Source organism: Thermobia domestica, chromosome 12 (assembly GCF_964235325.1).
Source record: "Thermobia domestica chromosome 12, izTheDome1.hap1.1, whole genome shotgun sequence".
NCBI classification, from domain to species: domain Eukaryota; kingdom Metazoa; phylum Arthropoda; class Insecta; order Zygentoma; family Lepismatidae; genus Thermobia; species Thermobia domestica.
The window spans coordinates 115,350,893-115,373,872 of record NC_137465.1 but is presented as its reverse complement, the minus strand read 5'-3'; the positions used below and the strand labels follow the sequence as shown (position 1 = coordinate 115,373,872).

The following is a 22,980-nucleotide window of genomic DNA, read 5'->3' as shown; positions in this document are numbered from 1 at the left end:
AAGTAGGGTTTCCGCTTCGATATATGTCTTACTTAACCATTTGCTGACAACCACTTCTGTGTAAAACCTTAACATACTCCACTAGAAAGTTACATCAGATCAGAAAACGTGCATGAACTTTCCTGTTTCTTCTTCTTTCTCCCACCGTCGAAACTACGTATAACAAACACAATTTGCACTTCCTACTCAGCACTGAACTGCAGGAAGGTATGGTGCTTCAAATAGGCGTTACAACAAGTCTCCACATTACACATGAGAAGAACAGTATTATCGTAAGCCTAGAATGACCGAATTCAGCGACTGTCCGGACTCACCCAAACTTACTATATATATTTGGCATATAGTTTGGGGTGAGTTATTGACCCCCATTCGAGATTGTGTAGTTACAAAAGGGCATTAGTATGTGAGTGTTAAGATAAGTAGAATCGAATAATATTAAAACCGAACTCAAAAACCTAAAAGATCTACTTACCTACTACCTACATATTTGACAAAAATTTCGGTCCTTAGTTTACGTATGTTGAAAATTACAGAGTATGATGTTTAGTAGGACATATACAATGGAACAACTGCCAATTCGAAGCCAGAAAATAAAAATTCCTAAAACTTCCTATATTTTGGAAAAACTTTGACTCATTTAATTTTGGACTCCTTAGTTTGTTGCAAATTCAAATTTGGCGTGCAGAGTAATTAAGACATGTATAATAGAATAACATCATTTCGAAGTAAATTAAAAATCCTAAAACTACGTATATTTTTGTGAAAATTTTGATCCCCCCATAACTGTGAATCTCTTACATTGCACAAATTGAAATTTGGTGTGTAGACTAACGTATGGAGAAAACTTTGCACAAAATTATAATCCGTATGGCACACTGAACATCCGCAATGTGGTTGTGTTCTCTGAATATTAAACAAGAATGACATCTGGACTTTAATTTACAAACACATTTACGTAATATCTACTGGCCTTACGACAATTGCGGGGAACGTTTTGCATGGGTGACGCGAAACACGATGTATCAATTTCATTCAAGCATTTACGGATTCGTTGGATAAGACCTGCAACCGATGTTGGGTGATAATTATTGGCATACACTTGTCTCTTTAAATTTGCCCAAAAGCCCTTAATAGGCCGAAGTTAAGGAACATTAGAAGGATCTTGATCTTTGGGTATGTAGCGAATACCATGGCTGCAAGACTTGCTATAGCGTAGTGGCAGCCTAAATCTGGCCAAAACACCAGACTGTCCCTACAATGATACGTGTTGATAAACTGTTTAAACTTTCGGCAGACAGAACTTCACATAACATTCAATGTTTAGCGCAAGACCGGTGGTGAAAAACTGCGGTTTAGAGAGTCTCTTTTCACTCATCGCAAGCCATAGCAACATCTTTTGTGGATATTTTGATTTCGGAGGAAAACGCACTGAATCAGGCATATCACCAGTTCCTAGATCGTAGTACGATTTTGGCTGCCACTCGTGACCGTCTTCTGTAAAATAGGTCTCATCGTCCATCATGCAGAGATATAATTTTTAGCAGTGAAAGTTTTGGTGACCAGAGTTCTTAAACGTTGTTTCTGAATCACAATTTGTTGTTCCGTAACCTTCGGCATAGTTTTCAGTTTACGTCTGGTCATTCCCATTTTCTGTAAAGCATCCTTTACTGTATTTTTATCACAGTGAAATTTCCTACTAAGTTCTCGGTACGATTTTGCCACCTTACTGCAGTAGCTCGTCGAAGTTGTATTAACACATTGGGATCACTTAAAGTCGATTTCTCTTCACTGCCGACCATATTTTTCACGTTCATACCCTTCTCTACTTTCGACACAATATTATACACCGTTCGTCTTGAATATCCCACACTCTGAAAGTGTTTCACAAGGTCTGACTTTTTAACATTCGGATTGTCTTTCCAATATTGCACGATTATTTTACGACGCTGTTCCTCATTTAACGCCAAACTCATTTCGTTGTGCATCATTCTTCTCCTGCACTTGCTAATGCACAACAGATACACGAATCTTCCTGCATAGCTCATATCGTGTGCCACGGTACACTGTTGTCAGGGTTTGCAGTGTTGCAAATTTTGTGCAATTGTTTTTTGACCATACGTTAAATAAGATGTGTAGAATCGAATAACATCAATTTTGAAGTCAAAATATCAAAAGTCCTAAAACCCGTCTCTGGCCTTTTACGGGTTTATACTGTCGTGAGTATGCAACAACAATGAAGCCCCTTCCTACCTAGCTGTCACAACACACAGTCAATAGCAACAATTACTGGTGCGACTGTGCAGACAACAATAAGGAGTTTTAATACATATATGCAGGCAGGCGTTACTACGTGAATATGTAACTAGTAATTTAACTGATTATATTTTCGCCTTTATTCTATGTGGTCCCCTGATTACCTCCCAATAAAAATATTCTATAAAATTACGACGAAGTATTATTATTATTGTTGTTGTAAATCTAGCCTACCTCGTAACTCGTACGACATGAGGTAGATACTACCTCAATCTCTCCGATAAATCTGTTGTAATTCCAATGTTTGTAATATTAGTATGTTACTACCTGTAAAATTTTTCTTATGTCTGTAACATTAGAATGAGATCACAGATTTATCCAAAGCTAATTTTATAAAAGTAACGTACTTAAATTTCGAAACATCTCATATTTGTAGTACTGGGTGGGAAATGACCCATCTACAAGGATACACACAATATATATATATCAGCGGCGTAGCGTAAGGGAACGCCTGTATGCCCGGCATCCCCTGTTAATAAGAAAAAAGTACGTATTTCATTATATTTATAAATTGTTTGCTTATAATTATCACAATTATTTCCACTGCAATCTTGTGGATGCGCTCTCCCGCTTTACTTTGGCAAGCGGAAGCTACGCATGCGCATCACTCAGATGCACATTTTCTGTCTTTCCTATTGTTGTATGCTATGTTCCTCGGGCATCCAGGCCTACTGCAAGCATAAGGGTTTTCGTCTGCTTTCTGTCGAATGCGCATGCCCAATTACTCCCCGCTCTCCCTTTGCAACCCAACATTTGCTTTAGATATAAGCTGGCGTATGCTCAAGTACTGCCAACTCTATATATTTTGAACTAAGCTATGTTTTCTGTATAGAACGTACGACCGTTGTCAAGGAAATAGAACAAAACGTAAATAGTTAGTTCAACGCCATTATGAAGCATGTCGCTTATGAAAGTGATAGTATAAAAATAGTTATGCTTTAAAAGTAATTAAATGCATCGTAATTGTAATAGTAATTAAAAGCAAACTAATAATCTACATCATAAATACATATCATGTCCTAGAATGTAGCGAAATATTCTTTGAGAGGACTCACATACACAAGCATAACTATAATGCATTCTGTAGAATCACGGTCACCGATCCGGTAGGCCACCCTCTGCCCTTCACAAAGTTTACTTGTGCTCTTCCGTATCTGGATATCTGACAATGAAGTAGATACACAGAAATAGGCCCCCAGAGTTGCTTTAAGTGCTTTCTATTTGTATCTTCAGATGATATAAACACTCAGGCCCATATTCACGAACGGGCACTTGAGGTCCGGACCCAAGATGACAAATTTCTAGGGGTGACATTAAAAAAAAAAAAAAAAAAAAACGAGATTGAAGTATGGTATGCGGAGAAAGAAGCTGCCCACGACAAAGAAATAAAGGGAATTATACCGAAAACAATATTTATACAAAAGTGGAGCCGGTTTTCCTCGTCACAATGCTAGTGGCAGAAAAGGAGCTGAGACAATTGCTTATTGGCGTCTAACGTAATCTACGCATTTGCTATTGTATGCCCCACCAGGCGTGCAATTACGGGAGCCTGGGCCCCTAAATGTTTTGGCCTCCTAATTATTAAGAGTAGTTATTGATAAAAGAGATCGTGACGATTGGACCCCCTAGCATATTTGTGCCTCTCTCCTAAACTTTAATGGCTGGTTGTGGGCCTTAATGAGCAGACTCAGCCTGTTAATCTTCTATTTGTGCTGTGTAATCGTATGGGATGGTTGCAAATTATGCCGTGCTAAATATAAAGCTTCTGCAAGTTGTTTAATGAACATGACTTTACACTCCTTTCTTGTGATAAATTATTGGCTCACCTCTCCCTGGCTATGCCCTTGCGTTCTGTACTAGATTTATGCTTTTGATTAGCAACATTGATCGTTAGCGGTCAAGAAAAATTGGCGGTATATATATATATTTTGCGTTGTGATTTGAAATGAATATTTGTTTTATATTTTATTGTAGTATGAAGAAAATTACATTTATAACTAAGAGACAAAACTGTGGAAAGTGTTCGGCTGCTACAAGGTATAGTACCTTACTAACTTTTAGCAAATGATGACTACGATAACAGTACCAGACACAAATTTAATTTATTTTTTGTTAACAACTACCATATCTCGGTTGACTCACGAGCAGCGCTGCTCTCTGAAAGGGAGACAATCTACCCCAAAGCTTTCAAAAAAAAAAAAAAAAAAAAAAAATCAGTCGCGAATATTTTAGTCTTCGTGGTTTTCTTGGCTTTCTGGGTGTTCTGTAGGGAATAAAATGTTATGTTTTGTCTGCATTATGTTTGGGGCAAAGGAGTCAGAGTGGTGTTCAAACGGTATTTCTGATTTGGGTAATTTCATGAAGAAAGCTCTAAAACATGAGTCATCGAAACAACATTTGCTGCATAGTGAATCTTTTCACTTGTTAAGGAAAATACACATTGAACACTCATTGCATTGTATTGTATTATATCAGACAAGTGACTAACTTTGGCATCCCCATTTCGGAATACCACGCTACGCTACTGATATATATATATATATTGTTGAGGCATGTCATTGATTTTATTCAAAAGATATTATTTTGGTAAAGGAAAGTATATTTAATAAAATTGAATGTTAAGAAACTAAGTGTTATCACGTAACGTAAACACGTGTGTGTGTTTATGTGTTGACATCAATGTTGTGTGTATGTAATGAATGTTCTACGGCTAGACGCTTGCTCGTCAATTCGTAAGATATTGTAATTTGTATTTGTAATGTTTTGAATTGTCATCAGATTGTCACATTGTAACATTGACACACTTTGACTGTGATATAATCGTTGAGTTCGCAGAAATTTGTGAGTCTGAGAATTTGATCACGATGTAATTCGGGTGAAACCAACGTTTTACCAATAGCTGAGATATACAGAAAGTCGACGAGAAGGAATTCCAAGATGTCTGGAATCTTCGTATAAAACCTTATAGTTTTTAGAGATTGGGATCAGTCGGAGGAGTCTCGAGGAGCCGTCTTTGAGGATCAGTCTTCGAGCATTAGTCTCTGAGTTGAGTCTAAGAGATTAGTATACGTCGAGCAGTAACATAGTCGCTCATGTCACAGTAGTCACTTCTCTGTGATTCTACGTTCAGTATTAGATCAGGAGATCTAATAGTTCAGCAGACCATTATAGTAGATAATGGTACACAATAGTCAATCATTCTAGACTATTGGCAGCAATATAGAGATCGTCCAGAACATCGATAGCAGTTCCAGTCATCAGCTGTATAAAGGTACGTGTATCTCAGCTATGTTTGAGTTCATCGTGGTTATCTTCCTAGCTGCTTAAAGATATGTGATCTTGCGATTATATTCAGTCGACGATCAATCACAATAATACACAAGCTTAATGAAAATACAAAGTTTTAGTTCAAAGTCATTTAATGTGGTTTCTGTCCGTCATCCTGTACCTACTCATTCTAGATGGTGAGTAGCAGCGATCTTCGACCGTCATTTTACATTTCATCCCCATGCTATATAGGCACGACGGTGGAAGGTTGTTAATATATATCAGGTTACGTGTTAATGTGTCAGTTGAAGATAGGGAGAACTCCATGTCCATCAGGCGACAAAGCATATATTATTTGTTTATAAAAATAAATACAAACAAGAAATATACATAACATACAATTTGACAAAGTTTCTTTGAGTTCTGTAACTGATCTATACATAAAATTAATAACTCTAATGTACAGTATTTTTAAAACTTTTACGAACTATTTCCTTCTAATTTGTTTTACAATATTTTTGCGTCTTCTGTTTACAAAATGCCATAATTTATACAATTTATTTGACTTATTGAGAAAATCCGATCTTCCTATGATCTCACTTTTGATGTTTGTAAAATCAAGAAGTTGTACTATATTTGACGGTCATAAAAATGTAAATCCGTCAAAATATCATTGCATGTACCAGTATCCGTTTGCCATGATCGTCATTTTGCAATACTTGCTCTGATTACCGAAACTAGTAGAAAAATCTTTCTCAACACAAGCTTATATCTGAGTTGGACTAACACTACTTTTTTGTTAACTGACTTCTATCATCCATTGCGTTTCCCACCCTTACATGCCGGTAATCGGATTACAGCTCTGTGGAACGATGTGGAGAACTTTCTCATATTAGGTCACTATTTGCAAGACCAGAAGCGAGGAAAAGGAATTGTGTGTGAGTATTTGTGGTTTGGAGTCTGCACTTCATTAGTGCAGTTTAATTAGCCGGATTCTATTAATTACGTCCTTTGACAAAGTTCCTCTTAGAGAAGACCGCACTATTTCAAGAATGTTGACCTTCAGTTTATAATAGGCTATTCCCATCTGGATATGATATAAGGATATTGCAGGAATTTACGTGTTGCTCAAGCTTCTTGATATTAGTAAACCTTGTAAGTAGCAGAGTTATTTTTAGTTCCTCAAATAGTACAAAATTATTTACAGTTTCATATAAGATAATCTTTTAGCATGGTGTTGAGAGTCAAAAAATTGAAATAAAAATATGCAATTATGAGTAATCCTGCTTCGAAATGTGTGAACATTTCTTTACTATTAGCAGATGGACTGAGCGTTTGATTATTTGTGAATAAAAGTATAGAAGAATATGAGATTTTTCTGTTTTATCTTGTAGATTTTCTTCTATATTGGATTGTTTTTTTTTTTTCAATTCTGATGAGGGAAAATTACAAGCTTTCCTTTTAAAAATGCATCCCTTTTCACGATTTTCTGGAATAAGTTATACATCAATTTCTTTTACTGCTTGCCAACACTGGATAATTGGAGTAACATACTTTTATTTCACAATTGTCTTTATGTTCTTGTAAACAGATCTTTTGGAAAAAAGATCTTCAATTGCTTGTTTAGTATAGCTCATTTATGTACAGTACATTCTAGAAAAGCCTTTGGTAGAGACATCCGGTTTACATTTATCAAGATCAGTTTTTATGATATCTGTGCAAATTGACTTTGTGGTAAATAAACACAGTGTGTGTGGGTTTTCTCGAGATTCTCCCGTTTCTTCCCACTTTCTTCCTTTGGTTCACAATCATCGTCTTTTTTAAGCATAGCCAGCAAAAACTAAAAAAATTCATTTATGATATCTGCTACATTTCTAATGATAAATTCCCCGTGATATTCAAAACAAGGTGTTGGTTATCGTGATTACCTAAAAGTTCCTTCCTTCCTAAAAGTGGAAGTCTCGGTTCCTCTTTTGAGAAGAATTTTATCGAATTGCACTGTAACATGTTCTTTAACATAAAGCTTATAATTGATTTTATATTTGAAAACTGCCCCCCCCCCCCCAGCTACAAGATCATGTGTATTAAATGAAGCCATTTAATCTTCATTCTCACTCTAAATTTCTAGTAAAATACGGTATGCATCAAGAGTTGTAATGTTATATATAATTCGTTAGGCGGTGCGGTTACCGTTTCCTACTGCATAGATTCTTCGGTGGCTTTAGCATTAAAAATCTAGAGAATTCTAGAGAATCTATGTGGTATAAAGGTAACCAAGAAAGTTCTGTCGCTTTTTGTGGAGATCTGTGTTCAATTGACTCTCACGCCGTGAGTTGAATGCGAATGGAGATAAATCGAAGGTCAGTTATTGATATGAGTATATCCAACATACTACCTACTTGTGGTACTTTAGTTACACCGTGAACTTGCGTAAGGACAGAGTGAACATGGGACCTCCCTAGAACGTCATGAGAGCGTGTATGCTGCACGAGTTCAAACTGGGGTCAAACACTGCTGCAGCGCGGCGGAAGATATGCCAGGCCTTTGGTGAGGACAGCGCAGCGGTGGTTTAATAAGGTTAAGGGCGGTGACGAAACATTCGAAGACGTATATGCCAGAAGACACATGTACAAAATGAAGATCTTCAGCTAGCAATTGAGGCGAACAGTGGCCAGACATGTGAGTAACTGGGACTACAATTCAGTGTGAGTGGATAAACTATTCGGCAGCACCTCCATCAACTTGGAAGCACTGCAGTTGGGTGGATGTGTCCCACATGCTTTGGCTCTGGGTCAGAAGACAACAAGAACAGACACCTGTGTTTCTTTGTTGTCTCGTCTGAGGAAGGAGCCATTCCTGGACAAGGTGTTGACATGTGATGAGAAGTTGGACCTGTACAAAGCTGCATGGCGCCGTCATCATTGATTAGCATCCCATGAACCGGTTTCAAAACAGCCGAAACCAGCACTGCACCAGACGAAGGTCCTTCTGTGTGTTTTGTGGACCGATCGCGGCATCGTGCATCGGAAACTGCTTCCAGCTGGTCAGAGTATTAATCCAACTGTGTACTGATCGCAGTTGAGCCGTGTTTAAGAAACACTCAAAACTCTGGAGCCAGCACTTCTCAATCGCAAAAGGGTCTACCTGTTACAGGACAACGCTAAGGCACACGTGAGTAGGATGACCGGGACACCATTCTACACCTTGGATGGGAAACACTATTGCATCCATCATACTACCCAGATATTGCACCGTCCGATTATCTCCTGTTCCCTTCCTTGGACAATCACCTTAGAGAACGCCAGTTCATTCTCTTGTAGAGGTGCAAAATGCCCAGCAAGATCTACCGCGATGGAATCCATGGCCTTCCAGAATGTTGGCAGAAAGTCGTCAATGCTGATTGGGACTGTTTTTGAACTTCTAGGTACGTCTTAGGTGACATATCGATGTTCGAACGTGGTGGTTGGAAAAGCGACAGAACGTTCTTTGTTACCTTATAATTGCTTGAAGTCATATCTCTGATATACGAAAAGTAGTTTTCTAGACAATCTTAATTCAATATTCTTGTCAAACGAAGCTGTACTCCAAACTTTTGAATCGCAACTTTGAATAATTAAATTTGAGATTTCCAGTTTAAATGAAACACAAACTTAAAAGGCAGTTTGTGTTTATTTCCGTATAGTCTAAAATCTTTTACACATCTTTTTCACTTCTTTCATGTTCGATATTGCTCTTCTTTCATTATAAATTCACTTCGTACACCCTTTTATCGTACAGCATAGGTGATTTAAAAATGTCGAATCAGTCGTTCACAAACTGTATATAGTCGGCACTTGTAGTAAAATCATATGATAATATTTTACTGTTTTTGCTGAACATTAGTGGTATTTGATAATAATTGTGCAGCAAACTTTACCTTTAAATTTATTTTATATTTACCTTTAAAAATTTACAGAATGTAGGTCTTTTGCTAATGTTGTTTGTAAGTGATCTTCGATTCGCGTGCGAAGTTAATTAATTTCTTCACTCCTTACTAAATTTCGTATCTGCGAGAGAAAAGCCCTCATCTACAAAATGGCATTTTACCAGTTTTGGCACGTAAGGAGCATCTGCGAAAACAAATATTTCTCATGAATCATCATGCACATTTTTGTACATCATCATGCGGATAGTTATGCCCAGTTCTTCGTATAAAGAACCGTTTGTGCATCCTAAGTCGGAAATTTGGGTAACTACTTTATAGCTAGTGTTTTCAAATGTTTTTGTCACTGTCTCCAAGGCGGACGTAGTCATTAATTTGTCAAAATCAAAATAAATTGTTTGAATCCTTTTCCCACACAATCCTCGGGCTATTGTTACACATACTAATTAATATGCACACAAAACTTGTAAAGTAATTAAGTCCATTTATTTTAAATTAATAAACAGAAAAAGTTGTAGAAGGAAAATCAAGAAATAAAGATAAAAGAGCTAGTTGCACAATAATTGCAAACTGATTTGTTGAGGTTGAAGCTCGATATAGAATTCTATAAAATGGATTACTATCTTTCAGATGTGTTTGCTTTATTTTTCACTAACGTAGTAGATTAACATTTAAAGAAAAAACAGACACAACGAAATTGTATTTGTAGTAAGTAGTTAAACCTTTCTGAGTGCGAGTGCAGTTTCATTCCCCTTCGTTTTTCATGCTGGAGTAGCATACTTAAAATTGTGACTTTTGAAATTTGTTATTTGTGGAGAAAGAGGAAGGGGGCAAATTACGTCATTGCATGGGGCGACAAATTGCCTAGGGCCGGCCTTGATGATGTGTACATACAATACATGAATATAGTAGGATGACATAATTTGAAGTAATGCGGGGTGTTTCAAACTGAATTTTAGGATTTTGAAACTTTGTAGTATCTATTACAATTGACTTACAGTTATAAATATTATCAAATGAAAGAGCAACTCAAACAGTTTTGCACGCACGCATGCACGTGTATTGTTTCCTCTGTCTGCCGTTAGAAAGAGCAAGTAGCAAAGATGGACACTAGAGAGCAGAAATCTTTTTGTGTTTTAATTTTGCAAAGACTGAATCTGTAGTTACAGTGCAATCGTCTGTGTCAATTGGATGTTTTGTGCCATATGGCGGAAAGTTTATGGGCCTTTCTCACCTATCGACTCCATGGTGCCGTGTGACGAATGAAGCTCACATCGAACACTTGTAGGTGTTCTTTTACTTGATGTATTTTTTATAATTGTACGTAAAATGTAATAAGTACTACGAAGATTTAAAACCCCAATATTCATTTTGAAACACCCTGCATTTCTCAGCAACGGTATTGGAACTAAGATGTTAAAAGGAGAGAAAATTTTCCTTATAAAGTGATTGCTTACAACGACGATATTATTATTAGTCGAGATTATAACTACTACAACAACACGAGTTACTAGTCAAAAAAAAAAAAAAAATAATAATAATAATAAAATGTATATACAATAACCCTTTCGGACCTAGGTGGCCAAAGTGGCGCATACGGGTGTGTCACTTTTTTAATCGGTTCCTATGTGGACACTAATTAAGATTTTTTTTGTCAAATATGGTTGGACCATAGTTTATCATATTAGTTTCTTTTTCTTCTGTGTATCGAATTTCCTTCTCAAATTTCACCCCAGTCAAAGGTTCGAGAATTTTCGAATTTCGAATTTTCTTCATTACTTTCTCCCCCTGTAGCTTGATTCGTTGTAGAGAGACCTCCTTAAGACTTGTCAGGTAGATACGTTAGATGAATACCTAATTGTTGATGTTAATTGGACGGGAGTGTGCGCAGTGTTGCCAACTACGAAAATTAAAATTTCCTTAAATTTGGACAAACAATTCGAAATTTTTGTTTATAAATCCGTACCTATACGTCCGAGTGCAAGTCAACTTACGCCAGTCGAATATTTGTCCTTACTGAACAAACGCGGGCACATATCGTTACAGTGAGTACTTAGGGGGCGCACGAAAAATTCAGATTTAGGTTCTAACCCTTGATTTTTCCATACTTTTCTGTTTACCGAAATATATTTTTGGTAATTAGAAGCTTTGTTTCTGAAATATCGCCATGATACTTGTAGGATATATTAGTGGTGTAGCAATGTTTATTTTAAGCAATGTTTTCGTCTGTCTGGTAGTAGTGTTGCCAGCTACAGAAAATTTTAATTCCAGATTTTAGGGGGAAATTAAAAAAAAATTGTTTTGTCTCTATTATTTCCCTTTTGTTGGCTACATCGGAACAAACGTACCAGTATGTGAAAATGTTGTCTTTGCCTTTTACAACGCACTATAGAAAGTTTCAATAGGATAATTAGGGGAAGTACAGTTGCGGTTTACAGTAGGCCTTGTTCTCTAAGAAAAAAAAAACTGTGATGTTTTTAAAGGTAGATAAGATATGTTTTAATGACATGCTTACTTTATTAGATATCGTTACGATACTTGTGTGATATATTATACTGATACCAAATCTTATTTTAAGATAGTTTGTATGTGTCTGCTAGCACTGTTGCCAGCTACAGAAAATTTTAATTTCCGATCTTAGGGCGAAATTTTGAAAAAGAAATCTCTTTTTGTCTCTATTATTTCCCTCTTGTTGGCTACATTCGAACAAACGCACCACTGTCTGAAAGCCTCGTTATTAGCCTACACAGCGCACTATAAGAAGTTTCGGTAGAATAATTACAGTTGATTTTTATAATAAAGTTGAGGTTTATAATAAACCCTGTTCTGTAAATGGTAAGAAAATTGTGAATTTCTAAGGTAGAATGAGATTTTTTCTGACAATACAACACTCATTATTTAGTTTATTTAGCGTTAGAAACTGAGAATGATGCAAGTGAGGAAAATAGAGCAGTGTACATCTAAGGCTAATACTGTGTAATAATGTTGAGTAGCTATTATGATCATGATATAATTATTTCGAATTAATGGGAAGAAAGTTACAAGAGATTGAAACTTTGATTTTTTTCAAAGGTAATTTATTTCGGAAAATTGCTTATATTTAACAGGTTGACTATAAAGGCCAGATTGTGTGTAACACTCTGTGGGGCCAAGTGATAAAAAAAAAATAAATAAATAAATAAAAAAAAATGCGAAAATAAATCAACATAGTACGTCCATTTTTACGCCATTGTTATAAACGCCGGTTGCTTTCTAAAGCCAGGCTACGAGTATCGTGTAACATTGTGGAGCCAAAAAATTATTATTATTATTATTATTATTATTATTATTATTATTATTATTATTATTATTATTATTATTATTATTATTATTATTATTATTATTATTATTATTTACAATGTTAACAAGTGGCAAGTGAAACTCATATATACTGGTATCGCGGCTTGAAACAGCTGGTGAGGTGACATAAAAGTGGTTATCACAGCCTCATGAGTGATAGTACTCGAGACCCAATTTTGGGTCTCATGGCAGTCAACCTGTTTTCATAACATACCCAATTACATGGATGGTTTTCAATTGATGTACGGATCATGATACCGTTTAGATCAAATTTATATCTCAAATACTTCCGGAGACTAGTACGGATCTGACCATTGATATAGACTGTAACACTTCTTAAAATTATAATATTGGGAGAGCGTGTAATTTTAACTGATAAAAATTGTTGCTTTAATGTTTTAGAAATAGAAAGAAAAAGAAAGGCACCAAACATCATAAACATTTTTCTCAAATACTTCATTTTTAGCTGCATATCAATCTCTTCTATTGATGTTTTTCACGTCTCTGGAACGATTTAAAATATTATATTGCTACAAAGGGTAGATTTAAAAAAAAAAAATCTACTTGTTTCATTGTGGTACTTATGCAAGCAATTTTCCGAAATAAAGTCTTTCGAAAACGAGAGTCAAATTTTCAATCTTTGGTAACTCTATTTTTATTATTCATTCGAAATACATCATAGCATGATCGTAATATTCAATACTAAGGTCCTTTAGACGTGAATTGCACTGTCAAACTCACTTGCTTTGTTACTACTGTAGAGACCTCCAAAATATGAAAGCTTGTGGTACTGAAGAGTTCTCAGTTTGTAACATTGAGTAATATGTCTAGTGATGGAAACACTGTGTTGTTTTGTATATTTGCAGTTTAACGTATATATTTTGTTATAGCCTATATATTAATCTGACGTAGTGCTATTTCAAAACACCTAACCAACAAGACATACTAATGCTTTCATTTATACATTTATTTTTATTCTATTGTAAGTCTACCTCCTTGCCACCTTGGAACTATTTAGGACAAAAATATCTTTAACTCTTCCGAGATAAATCACCTATAATTGACTATCCTTCCTTGAAGAAGCCATAACATTGATGACGACTTATGAGTGACATAAATAAAGATTAGGTTATTTTTCAATGAACCACAAAGAAAATTATTTTGCGTATTTTCTAGGAACGTGACGTATATTACATGTGAAACTGAATACATATTTTTCATAACAGTTATTTCAGAAACAGTTCTTCTCAAGAAATCGTATTCGTTTGTCTATGTCGAAATAGAAATTCTTATTCACGAAATAGATGCTTATCTCTGATAATTCTTACCTATATTGCTCGGAATGCGAAACCCGATTTCTGTCAAAAGTAATTCCGTCATCCGAACAGCACAGTGTTTTTTTCCTGTGTATTTCTATCACGCAATTGAGGTCAACTTGGCTACTAAACGAAAGAGAGAAAGTCAGAGAGAGAGAAAGAAAGAACGTTTCCGGTTGTTGTCTTTCCGGGTATGCACTTTTACATGTAAATTCAAGTAAATTCTTTGTGAGTCCGTGAGAAGTTCTAAGTGATTTTGGGTTCAGAATTGCATGAATGTTATATTTGTCATGGGTTTAGTAGTAAGTCTCTCCAGAGTTCTGATAAAATGAAATGATTCAACAAAGTTACAAATTTACATATTGCAATTTCAAGCAATCATTTCCAACTGAACGGTCTGTGACGTCATAGTTTGTCGCTCCCTTATCAGTAAACCACGCGGATAGGGGAGGAAGATATCAGATAACCTGATATTGATAAAAGACAATGGTAACAGACGAACAAAAGCATTGATAGCCCGTTCGATTGTTATGCAGATGTACTATTTGTGAATCTATGACAACACATATACTGCCAACATTTGCTTATGCCATTTTCTTCGTGTATCTTGGTGTTTTCTGTTTCCTGTTTCTTAGATTGTAAAAAGTTGATTTAAAGGCTATAGGGCTAAATTTATGAGTAAACGTTTAAAAGGAAGTACAGAACTAAATGAAAAGAGTATGTTGACTTTATATCTCTGTTATATTTTGTAATTTGTTTCATAGCTTAAAGGAGAAAAGTGATAAAGGATTTGGTAGATTTGTTAATTAGGAGCGAGGAAAAAGATCCTCAGAAAAGTTATGGAGAGAATGATTTCTATCAGAATTTAATATGAACTATGATCAAACTATGAACCCTATCATTGGAAGTAAACACTCATCTACTGTATCGCCGTGTCCTCATATAATGATGATACAAAAATAGATAAATAATAAAGTTGGGGAAATTGAATGTATCTAAAGAAAAGTTGCTTTGCAACACTAACACAAATAATAGAAGTTACAGTAAATTTAATTAACCAGTATGTAATATGAATCCCCTTGAATTTTGAGTTTTGTTTAGTTAGCAATAATAATCGTAATTATAATAATAAATGAATATACTATGTGTGCTTAATATCCTCATGGAGTAATAAAACAATCATTGAAATGTCAAAACATCAAAAATCATACTACTTGAATCACAAATTATTTGAAAACATAACGGGTGAAACTAGAGTTTAAACCCGCATTCTTATGAGACTGTGGCACCGATGCACCACGGCTAGCCGGATTCAGTGGAGTGGTACGGTAATCCAGTTCTCTCGATGGCCGCGGTAGCTCAGTGGCGGTGCCCTTCCTGCTGGTCTAGTGGCTAACACGTGCGCCTTAGTGTACTTAGGTCCCGGGTTCGATTCCAGGTGGGAGGTCCTTTGTGATTTTAAGTGTCCTCGATATTTTTGTGTTCATGTCCCTGTCGTTCAAGGTCATTGGAAAAGCCAGTTAAACGAGTAAAGCAAGTAAAATTAGTAATAAGTAGTTCAAGTAAGTTGCTAAAACAATTTCGGTGAGTCAGTTAACTTTTTTTTTTTAAAAAAAGTAAGTAGAGCGTTCATCTCTGGTGGATGTGGTCTGTGGTTCGATCCCAGTGCGCGCCGAGTGGGCCTTGGGGTGGACAAACACCGTGTGTATGGGTTTTCTTGAGGTTCTTCCGATTCCTCCCATTTAATTCATTCCTCCATTTCATTCATTTCTCATCACCATTGTCTCCTTTAGCCTACCCGACATAATTGTGGGACGTGACACTGAAAGATTTTATTTCTTTTCTTTTAGTTCTATATGTGATCATCTTGAGTAATGAACTGTACGTCCACTAACTGCATCAGATTAAAGTTCAGTATCACTTAAATTGTAACAACCACACTTCATACTTTTAATGTTGCATGTATTTGTAAAGCAAAATCAATCTATCAATCAAAAACAAGTCTTGACAGATTGCACTGATACAATAAAGCAATGAAATCTCGCACACGAATGAAAAACAAGAATAAACACACGATGCATGTAGACATTGTACTAGGGAAATAGTGTTTTAGCATAGTAAGAAGTTAATTCCGTATGACTCGTCTCTGTTCGTTCGTCTATGGATTAGAATTAAAGCAATGTAAATATTTTCTCAATTTTTTTCCTGAATCTGTATTGAAAATGTAAATATTTATTAAAGTAAGGTGAATTTATACTGGCAGCATAGAGGTATGAATATATGTAGGTTACATAGATATACAAGTAGTCACGTAAGTCTTCTTCCATCAAAGTTGCTAATGTGTGTGTTTTTTGTCCACGTAGTTTTGGGCGATTCTCGATATGTTTATTTATCTCGAATACAAATCGAAGCTGACTTCCTCGATACTGTAGTGGCTCCAAAAGTGTCTTTGTTGCAGTGGTACTGGGTTCGGTTACTGGTGGGAGAGCATTGAAAGCATTGCGATGGTTCGAATTAAACTTCATGCCCCCATCTCATGTAAGCACAGTAGTGAAAAGAGACTCTAATCTTGTACAAAGAAACAAATCTCCAGTAGTGTTTTGTGTTTTGTATCCCACTTTAGGCAGTAAATTTCGTCTCATACAGCCTCAGTGCTGAAAAATAATCTTAAACTTCATTCAGCTAATCACAATAGATACGCGTATAGATTTTACCAAACGCATGACTTTGGGGTGTCAGGGAAAGGAATTTCCCTATACCTAACGCATAAAGCAATTATTTGACACCTATTCTGGAAATATTTTTTCTATTGTAAACATGAAATACAAAGACAAACTGCTGCCCACCTGTACTGGGAGCAGGTACTTCTATTACATAATTGTTCTATAAGTATTGGCAAATATGTGAAAAATTATAATAGACATATAATGGACGATAATATCCGTCCATATAGGGAACAAGTGGTAGAGGAATACCTTAAACACGAAAAGGAATACCGTATGGAGTGGCCACCGCTCTCCAAAGATTTTAACCAGATTGAACGTTTCTCGACACCCTTTGACGTCGGATTGTAATCCGATATCCATCACCCTCGACTCTGAGTGATATCCGCCTAGCGCTTGTGCAAGAGTTGGATGTATTACCATAGGAACTGCTCGAAGGAAACACTCTTTAACATATAGCTGTTGGTGGTGATCAAATCCAATACTAAAAGTTTCTGGTGATGTCCAACAGGACCGATGTGTAATCAGCAGGATGAACTCATGTGAGGTTGGTGCCGTACATTCGCTACATGTTGTATTTTTGTATCATTTGACCTTAAGTGTGGTCCATGGGTACATGTTCCACTCCCACACTTTCGATTCCGCAGATCTGCATTGGTCCTTCGTCTTCATTTATGCGTCACTTTCCTATGGTGTCCCTTAACTTTTCGACAGGAGTATATATGTACCCGTGTTTTAAGTATAGTGTTTCAAGTAATAGATGGCTGTCGAATTTCAGATCATACTAACTTTTTGTACTTTACATCTCCAAACAGAAAATGGTTGGTAAATACTTCATAGAATAACGTCGTCAAATTCGATCAGAAAGTGAAAATTGACTTTTTGTCATTTTATATATATAAATCATTTTGAGGAATTATGCAACCACACACAACTACGTAATTTATTATCGAGATTTATATAGGAGTTGTGTGTGGTTGCATAATTCCTCCAAATGATTTTGGTTATTATATGAAATTGATACTAGTTTGCGGTTATCATAGAAGTGAAAACTTTAAATATTTTCCAGCAAGAAATTACTATTTATTTTTACATAGTACATAGTACATAAGTTTTTTGTTGCTACCCTACCTAAAAAAAACTTTCTTGTAGATAAAACTACGTAGTTGTAGATGGTTACATAACATGAAAAGAAATCTTGCTGAAATGTTAATTTGCAACAACAACAACAACAGAGAAATAATAAAAGAAACTTTTAAATATTTTCAAAGAAGAAATTACCATTTATGCTTAATCAGAACTTAGACATACCTCTTCAAACTCTGGTTTCTTTTATAAAACTCTTTACACGGATATTGCAAACATGGATATTTAGTGATTCCAAACAGTTACTTCACTGTTTATGATAGATCCCATTGTTTTCAGATCATGAAGCTTTAAACTTCATTCTCCATGTTTTCAACAGTTTATAATTTGGAAAAGTATGTTTTCTGCCCTACATTTATGGTTCTTTTGAAGTCCTTCACATTACCATTACCCCATCACCAAGAACACCATTTTTTTTTTTAAAGAAAAGTATTTGAGTGCCTAAATTTCATCTTTGATCTTTACAATATTTCTTCCAAGACGTCACTTCTGTTCTTCATTTCCTTATTTTCACATACTCACTGTTTATAATACAAATCAAATATTGTGTATAAGGGGCGGACCTACGGAGGGAGAGTGTTACATCGGCTCCAGACCACTACAAAACTTCCTAATTCAGCATACATTTGTACACTTACTCAAAAAACTATACTTGTTTAAGATGATTGATGTAGTATATGAAAATTTGATCTTGCACTTCATCTGTACTCTTTTTCTTATAAGAATAATCCAGTTCTATCATCTCCTTCTCAAAATGTGGGTGGAAGTATTTTACAAATGCTGATCATCTTTTCGGGTGAAGAATAATACCCGTTCAATACTACTGTACATAGAAGTAGTGGCTTGTAGTATTGGACCTCCCCCCAAAGCTTAGATCCCTCCCAATAAAAATTTTTGGATGAGCGCCTGGAATGCAGAAATGGCTGTTATGGCATTATATTGAATCATTTTTAGGTTTGCATGCTTCTATTTATTATTATTATTATTATTATTATTATTATTATTATTATTATTATTATTATTATTATTATTATTATTATTATTATTATTATTATTGTTTCGGTTATCTTTCCCCTTTGTCTTTCTTTCAACACCACAACCATTCACGCTTGTCTGGAACCACAGACTAGAATATACAGACCGCAAACTCAGCGAAAAACTGGAAACTTGGCGACAGCAGCGCCTCTAACACGCGACGACGGAACTAGCCAATTGATCTGACGTGACCTACGTGGAAATTTTGGAAGTAACCTCAGATTAGATTTTTGCTCCTTTAGGTGCATTTGGGGAACAGCTTTTTCTGTTGACGTACTTCGCGGAATTTAGATATTTTCAAACTGAACTCTTTAAAAGAAAGAAAATTCTACTAATAGAGGGTTATTCAAAAAGAAAGAACAGATTTCAACATTTATTTCTTCCAAACTACAAAAGATAGAAATATGATTTGAACGTTACTTGATTAAGAAAAGTTTACAATTTATTGTTAGTAATTATGGTGTGCATTCAATATGAGCACCGTGTGTTACACGACAAATGTCAAAACGGTGGCTAATGCAAAATTCATACCTTTTGTTGTGGTCGTCAGGATGCAATGCTTGCAATAACTGCAGTTTGTATGGCTTCATGTGCAGACGATGTTTTAGAACTTGCCATACCGTTGGTTGAGGAATGTTAAGTTCTTTGCTTGGTCGTGATGTGGATTTCTTTGGGCTCCTTTCTTAAAGCGTACGAATACGCTCGACATTCTCGTTTGATGTGAGTGGCCCGTGCTTTTCCCTTTGCAGATGCAACCATCTTCTACGAATTTTCGATGCCACTCGTAAATGTGCTTATGATGCGGCGGTTGTTTATTAAATTGACGGTGAAATGCTCGCTGAACTGCAACAATGGACTCAAGTTTTGCCGATTGTAGCACACAAAAAGACTTCTCCTGTGGTGACGCCGCAATTTAACTACAGACAAACAACAAACAACAGCGCCAATGCGGCTGTAATTGGAACTTCTATCCGGGCTGTTTAAATTGCAAAATTTTCTTAATCAAGTAACGTTAGAATCATGTTTCTATCTTTTGTAGTTTAGAAGAAATAAATGTTTGAAATATGTTCTTTCTTTTTGAATAACACTATATATATATATATATATATATATATATATATATATATATATATATATATATATATATATATATATATATATATATATATATATAAACCTGGAATGGAACGTCTATACTCGCCGCGACCTTATCCTGATAGCCGAGATACGCAACTTCAATTCGGGCGACTCCGCGCACGTTACATAGTTCTTCACATTACACACGTCAAACATCACTTAGGAGATAAATTCAAAGAGCTAATTGAGTTCAAGTATATAAAAATGTTAATACAGAAACAATATTTAAAATAAAATGTACTAGATTTATTAGTAACGGGTTATGAAAATGACGTCACGACTCAGAATCGGAAAGAAAGAAGGAAAGAAAAGAGTGAAAAGCCGGTAGCTAAGATGCGAGTCTCTTGCAAGTGTTGCAAGATTATAAACTTGAAAAATCTTATATCAAAAATAGAACACCAGTAAAATTAGTTAATTGATCAATGTTAGAAATTGTCCACAATGGATAGGAAATAGCTTAATATTTTTATATGATATATAAATTAAATAGAGCTGCTACCCCGTAAGAAACTTCTATGCCTGCTGATAAATGAAACAAAAGAAAGAACGGGACTCACATGTAACTTCTGCAATTTTGTGCAGAGAGTAACACTGCTCTGCCAAATATCGTCTTCGCGCGTGCGTTCGTGTGGGTACGTGAGTGTAGTGAAACTGAAACCATGGAGAGTGTTAAGCGCGAAATTGAAATCATGGATGAATCCGAATTATCATCTTCTCAGTATTATCGCAAACACGACGAAGGGAAACCTCTTTAAAGTCAAGCAAAGTAAATTGTCATCAATGTGTACGCTCGACTAACGGAGAAATAGGCAGACAAAACTGTTGAAGAAATTGTTGATATGATTGTTGCCGGCTCGCAGCTGGTTTACTCATTGCTAACGTAAAGTTGCTGTGCTTTGATAAAAAAAAAAAAAAAATCTATTTTTAATTTATTATGTGGGAGGGTGGCTGCTCGTGTGTTTCTGTTTATGATTGACCTTTTCCAGGTAGATATATGAGAATAACTTCATTTATCCTTTCTTACCTTATTCAACTGAAATGAACAATCAAAATAGTTTTCATGCTCTCGAGTTTTAATTGTGAGGATTACAAATACATCACATGTGAATTTCCAATACATTTATTACTATTGTCGTGTCATCATGAATTATTAAAAGGAAATAGACCAAAAAACATATTTTTCGTTAGCAGCAGGAAAACGACGAGAAATCACCGCTCCGCGCATATCAGCTGAGACCCAGAGCAGCGCCAGTTGAAACCCTAGCGATTGAGAACCCAACCAAAACACACACACATACAAAGGCTTCCCTGGGAAAAGGTTCGCGCGCCAACATGTACTAATGCGCTTGTGATTCGGCTCTCAAGTTAACATTGCGTTTAGTATAGAAAAGAGACAGTACAAGAAAAAGTGAACATTAGTTGGCACTACATCTAACACTGAGATGCGAAGCAGACGAAAACAATCCGCCGGTTACTATGACAACCCATGACGCCATGTTGCAAGACCGATGGCAGCGCCATCCACACACGACAACATCCGGCCCACCGAGAGCGTTGATTGGTTCTTTCGCTGTGTAGATGATCCAAACTGATGTCAATAGCGCATATAGGAAGTTGCTTGTCTGTACGTATTCTAGTCTGTGTCTGGAACCCCGCAAATCCCAAGATTGCTACTGACATTACTTAGGTTTGACTATTATCATTTCTTTTTGATAATAAAGGGAAGTTAATTAGACCTACATTTTAGAAATGTTATACACAACGCAATTAAGACGTCAAAAGTCAATTCTATCTCTTCAGATTAAGTTAACTAGTAAACAGGCTACATTGAATTATCTGGGCTATTTTATATCAACATGGAGATTGCACCTTTAAAAATATCTTCATTATCTTAAATAAATTGTACTCTTGCGTACTAAGTTCTCTACGTACAAACTCAAGTTAATTATACTCACCGTTCAGTTTCAGTCCAGTCCACGATCTGTTGCTAAAGAATTACATGATTTATTTTCTCTAAAGACAACAATGCAAATGATAAACTATTAATGTGGCTTATAAAAGATGCAATGTTGTACAATATTATAGTAAAAATAATTTTAAAAAGCCAACAAAGCAACTACGTTTGGACCACTCTTAAGTGCGATACTTAGGTATCAAGGTATCAAGGTGTAATTTAAAAATGTTCCTGATTGTTGAACCGTATGTCAAAATGTGTGACAGCAAATTTCTGTTTGATTTAAAGTCGACAATAGTGTCAAAGTTATGTTCAAAAACGCTCCAGGATTAACTACTTGCGCAATATTTCTTAGACATAATTCTGAAATTATTCTAATATTATATGAACTTTAATATATTTGCTGTTGTGATATGAGGATAGTTATTTTAAGGTTCTTAAATCACCTTTAGATAATTTTTCCTCCTCCCGTTGGACAAACCAGAAAATTATTGCAACTTTGTCTCCACCACATTTTAATTTTTGTGTATATTTTCAAAACATAATCTTAACAGTTGTCGTACTTTCTTATTATTAATTAGTGTTTACAGCGCAGTTAAGCAATTCAGAATAAAACTTATGTTATTTAATTATAACATATCACAGATGTATAGAAGCCTCTAGACCATTGAGAGCTCAGATATTCTAGAAACACTCTTCGACGTTCTGCGTTCTGTCTCACATAACTTGGTTAACACCATCTCTAATTATATCTCTCCACGATTTCTGCTTGCTGCTATCACCTTACACCATTGCTTTCAATACACATTTTACACCCTGGAAATTTTA

At 35.6% G+C, this 22,980-nt stretch overlaps 1 protein-coding gene across 1 annotated transcript in view; it reads right to left on the bottom strand.

Moving 5' to 3' along the window:
* The window catches only part of LOC145666595 (uncharacterized), a 33,072-nt gene extending 10,865 nt beyond the window's left edge, over nt 1-22,207 (bottom strand). Inside the window, exon 1 of the mRNA XM_081733996.1 lies at nt 22,154-22,207. The gene's annotated coding sequence lies outside the window, so the exon portion shown is untranslated. The remainder of the gene's footprint in view (nt 1-22,153) is intronic.
* Between the last annotated feature and the right edge of the window lie 773 nt (nt 22,208-22,980).